The sequence below is a fragment of the Arachis duranensis genome, chromosome 3, assembly GCF_000817695.3.
Source record: "Arachis duranensis cultivar V14167 chromosome 3, aradu.V14167.gnm2.J7QH, whole genome shotgun sequence".
Classification (NCBI taxonomy): domain Eukaryota; kingdom Viridiplantae; phylum Streptophyta; class Magnoliopsida; order Fabales; family Fabaceae; genus Arachis; species Arachis duranensis.
In genome coordinates, this window is record NC_029774.3 from 6,818,661 (window position 1) to 6,824,205 (window position 5,545).

Genomic DNA, 5,545 nt, shown 5'->3' on the forward strand with positions numbered 1-5,545 from the left:
TCTTTATGTAGAATTTGGTAGCTTAGTGACAAGTGAATTTGATATGAATCTCATGGGTGAACTCACATTCTTTTTTGCTTTACAAATAAAATAAATAAAGGATGTAACTTTTGTACATAAAAAAAAATATGCCAAAGAATTGGTAATCAAGTTTGGAATGGAGCTTGCTAAGCCGATGAGCACCCTTGCATCTTTCAACAAAGATCGACAAAACAAAAATGCAAAAGATGTTGATGAGACAAGATACCAAAGAATGATAGGCTCACTAATGTACTTAATAGCCTCAAGATCTGACATAATCTTTAGTGTAGGGCTGTGTCTAATATTTCAATCCTAACTTTAAGAGTCTCACTTAAGTGTAGGACTGCATTTAAATAGCTCAAGTGCCATTTCTGATTCCCAGTCACGACCTCCTTTAGATACCCCAACCACAAGCATTAGTAATAGGCAATCAGCTCTCCCTGTATCAAGTCCGCAAAACATTCCATCATTGCATGAACTTAGACAGGTAGAGACCTTTACTACACCTCAGGTTGATTCTATTAGGCAATCTAGCAGAGTTAAGAAAGCACCAGTGTATTTGCAAGATTTTTATTGTGCATATATCCTATTTCTAATTCAATGTCTTATGTATCTTTGTCTACTAACCAGTTAAATTTTTCTCTGACTGTTTCTACAAATAACGAACTAACCACCTTTGAGGAAGCTATTGCACAAGATTATTGGAAAGAGGTTATAAACAGTGAACTTTTGGCACTTGAACAAACTAAAACTTGGTCTTTCACTCCTCTACCACCTGAAAAGAAAGCCATTGGTTGTCGTTGGGTTCTCAAGACAAAATTTAATCCTGATAGGTCAGTTGAAAGATACAAAGCAAGATTGGTTGCGAAGGGTTATACACAGCGATATGACCTGGATTATCTAGATACGTTTATTCTTGTTGTTAAGATAACCACTGTGAGATTAATTCTAGCTTTGACAGTGATTAAAGGCTGATATTGTCATCAACTTGATGTCAATACCACTCTCCTCCATGGAGATCTCAAGGAAACAATTTTCATGAAATCACCACCCGGTCTTTCTCTCTCTTATCCTGACTTAGTTTACAGACTCGATAACTCTCTTTATGGACTCAAATAAGTGATGTACCCCATTTTGAGGGTTCATCTTGTGTTAATTTCAGGGGTTTTATCAATAATTCCGCACGCTTTCTAGATGAAAATACAAGACTTTGTGTTCCTTTCCTAATTTTGCCTCATGGATGAAAACATGCTTATTTTGCACTAAATTAGATACATTTCTAATCTTCTCTTGATGCCATTCGATGCCGTGACCTGTGTGTTAAGTGGTTTCAGAATATAGGGCAGGGATGGACCGAAAGAGAGAAGAAGGACGGGTGCAAAGGAAGAGAGCATGAGAATTGAACTTTGGAAATCTCAGCATGGGCGCGTGCGCGCATTTGACGCGTTCGCGTGGATTGAGAAGCTAGAAGTCGAAGCCAAGAGCCAAGCCACGAGCCAGCTTGCGTAGCGGCTAGGCCATGATCTTAGTGGGCGCGCACGCGTACATTACGCCTCCACGCACATTACAAGATGTCCCGTGGGCGCGCACGCGCAAGTTCGAATATGATTTTTTTTAAGAGCCACGTGACTTGGGCGTGGAGGCAGTTGAGAATCCCATTTTGGGGAAGTGCCCTGGCGGGAAAAGCATAAAAAGACCAAAGGAACAAGGGTTAAGGGACTTTTAGCTCATTTTCTAGATTCTAGATATTTTGGAAGATAGTTAGTTACACTTGTGGAGAAGGAGAGAGATTCAAAGCTCTCACTAGGGTCCATCTTCATCTAATTTTTGAATTTTCATTCACTTTTTGGTGAGATCCCTTGCAATTCTCAATTCATTTTATTCATGTCATAGATCTTCTTCTCCAATCTCCATTGGTGTTTGTAATTGCTCAATTCTCATAGATCTTGGACTCAATTTTGTAAGTTTTGGATTTAATCAATTCCTTTAGAATCTCATTTCCATTGTTGTTCTTTGTTGATTGTTGTTAGTTCCTTGTGTTGAAATACTTTTAATTCTACTTTCTTCTCAATTTTACCATGGCTTTCACTCTTGCTCACCAAATATTTGATGAAATGCCAACACTAGTTATGGAGTAAAAGTTTCTTACTTGGCATAGGGTTTGGCCCATTAGAGGAAGTTGAATAGTTGTGTCAATTGTTGATTTGGAATTAGGGATTGCTAATTGACTTGGAGTACACTAAAACTAGATTTCCATAAGGTAAATCTAGGACTTGTGACTCAAGTTGATTACTCTCATTTGACTTTCCTCTATGCCTAGGGGTTAACTAAATGAAGCAAGGCCTAATTGTTGTCATCATTGGAAGAACTATAAGGATAGAATTTCTAATGCCAACCCTAAGCCAAGTCTTTTAAGGATTGATTGTTTGTTTTCTATTTTGCTAAAACCTTCAAAGAATCATAACAAGGCTTCCTAATCAATGAGATGTACACTCTAGCAATTCCAAGGGAGGACGACTCGGGAGACTAGTACTCTCGGTTATAGATTGTAGGATTGTTTGGTGCGAAGTTTAAGTGTCGATTAGACTATACTCACGATCATATTCATCATTGAATTCTAAATCGACATGCTAAATTTCGTTTATCAATAAGCGAGCAGGTAATGGAACATCAAGCTTTATTCGGTCCTTCTCAGTCATGGTTACAAGCAATCAAAGAATGATTACTCCCTTTTCACCAAGTTCAACTCAGAATCATCTTTTACAGTGAGCTTGGCCTATATGGATGATTTAGTGTTGGCAAGAAATTATCTCAACGAGATCCAATTCATTAAACTGGTTCTGGACCAGTAGTTCAAAATTAAGGACTTGGGCAATTTGAAATACTTTCTTGGTTTTGAAGTTGCAAGGACAGCGAAGGGTATTGCCCTTTATCACCGCTAATATGCCTTAGATTTACTTGAGGAATGTGGCTTCTTGGGTGCCAAACCAGCAACCACTCCAAGGGAGTACAATCTCAAACTCCCTAAGGAATCAGAAACTACACTTGTTGATGTTACGAGATATAGAAGATTAATTGGTTGGTTGGTATATCTAACCAACACCCGACTCGATATCAGTTTTGTTGTAAGAAAACTGAGCAAATTCTTGTGCAAGTCCTCTGATGTTCATCTTCAAGCAGCTTATCGGATTCTTAATTGATGATCGGACTTTTGTGTGGTATAAAATTTCACAATAAATTCTCGTTGCAAGTATAGTTTCTAAACCAACAATAATCTTTTCATACAAAAATTTGTTTGTGACAAGTAACAAACCCCTAAAATTATAAACCGAAGTATTCAAACCTCGGGTCGTTCTCCCTATGAATTGTAATAAGGTGTTCTTGTTATTGGTTAGAGGTATGTTTTGGGGTTTTTGGAATAAGAGACTAGAATTGTAAATTGCAAAGGAGATAAACTAATAACTATGAAGGCTCTTGGCAAGGTGTGAGAACTAGAGGTCCTATCCTAGTTATCATTATCAAATTATCCATTGCTCCCACTTGGTTAACCTCTAATCATAGAGGAAAGTCAAGTGGATGAATTAACTTGAGTCCACAAGTCCTAGCCAATTTCCAAGGAAAGACTAGGTTTAGTGGCATTCAAGTCAATTAGCAACTTCTAATTATCAGTCAACAAAGGAATTAGACAACTCAAAAGTCACTAATTACTCAACCAAAGCCAAGAGGAACAAAATCTATACTAAAATCCAACCAAGCTTTTTATCAAATACTTGGAAGGCAATAAAAGTAAACAACATGAATTGCAAGAATTAAAGAGAGATCTAACTACAATGGTAAGAGATCAATAATAGAAAAGCAAAATAATTATGAAACAACAAAGAACTTACCAATTACATTGAAGAAGAAATGTAGATCTACAAAAGAAAGTTCGTAAACTACAACTAACGATCCAAGGGAATTACAAGAGAAGAAGAATTCTACAACTACAAGAGAACAATTAAGGAAGAAAAAGGAAAATTAAGAGAGAAGAAGAAGTAGATCTAGATCTAAACCTAATCCTAATTCTAGAGAGAAGAGAGAGCTTCTCTCTCTAGAAACTAGCTCTAAACTAATTGGTAACTAACTTCCCTATTCCCCTTCAATCCTTGAGTTAAATAGCATCAGAAATGAGTTGGATTGGGCCCAAAATACTTCAGAAATCACTGGCCACGAGTTGCCTTTAAGTGAGTCACGTGCAGCATCAACGTGTACACATCCCTAAACGCGTTGCAACTATGACAAATCTTATATCATTTTGAAGCCCCCGGATGTTAGCTTTCCAACGCAACTGGAACCGCCTCATTTAGACCTATGTAACTCAAGTTATGATCGATTAAATGCGAAGAGGTCGAGCTTGACAGCTTTGCGATTCCTTCATTTCTTCATGAGTTCTCCATTTCTACATGCTTTTTCTTCATTTCCTCAATTCTAATCTTTGCCTCTTAAACCTGAAATAACTTAACAAACATATCAAGGCATCTAATGGACTCAAGGTGAATTAAATTTAGCTATTTTAAGACCCAAAAAACATGTTTTCATTCTTAAGCACAATTAAAGGATAATTTACAAAATCATGTTATTTTAGTGAATAAATGGGAGACAAGTTGACAAAATCCTCTAAATTCAACACAAGATAAACCCTAAAAATGGGATTTATCAGTACATCAAATATGCTCCGGCTTCGGGTTGTTCTTCTCCGTAGATTCTGATATCAGGATTTTTGGATTTGCTGATTCAGATTGGGCTCAATGTCCAGATACCAGACGCTCCATCACTGATTTTTGTTTCTTCTTGGGTTCCTCCTTTATTTCTTGGAAGAGCAAAAAATAATCCACTGTGTCCCACTCCTCTTCCGAGGCAGAATATAGGTCTCTCACCATAACCACTTGTGAAGCTCAATGGCTCAGCTACTTGTTGCGCGATCTTCACCTTGACCAGTAGCAGCCCATCTCCATTTATTGTGACAGTCAATCGGCTAGACACATCGCAGCCAATTTGGTGTTCCATGAGCGTACCAAACACATTGAGATTGATTGTCACATTATTCGGGATAAGCTATTTAGTGGCCTTCTTCATCTTCTGCCAATCAGCTCTAGCAATCACACTGCCGACTTGTTCACCAAACCCTTATCCCTTACTCCTTTTAATTCTTGTGTATCCAAACTTGGCATGTTTGATTTCCATCAACTAAGCACTGCCAGTTTGAGGGGGGCATGTTACATTATAAGATTAACTGATATTTTACTTTTCCTTTATTTGTAAATGAGTTAGTTACTAGATATTTAATTAGCAATCAGGTATTAATCTAGCTGGCAATTAGTTAGCTAAATTGTTTAGATGTAATCTTCCATATATATAGTGTTGGGCACTAACTAATTTGGTTAGCTTGCCATTTACCCCTCACAAACCCTCACTTGTAACTGCAAGCACCATTTTCCTCTCTCTCTCTCTCTCTCTCTCTCTCTCTCTCTCTCTCTCTCTCTCT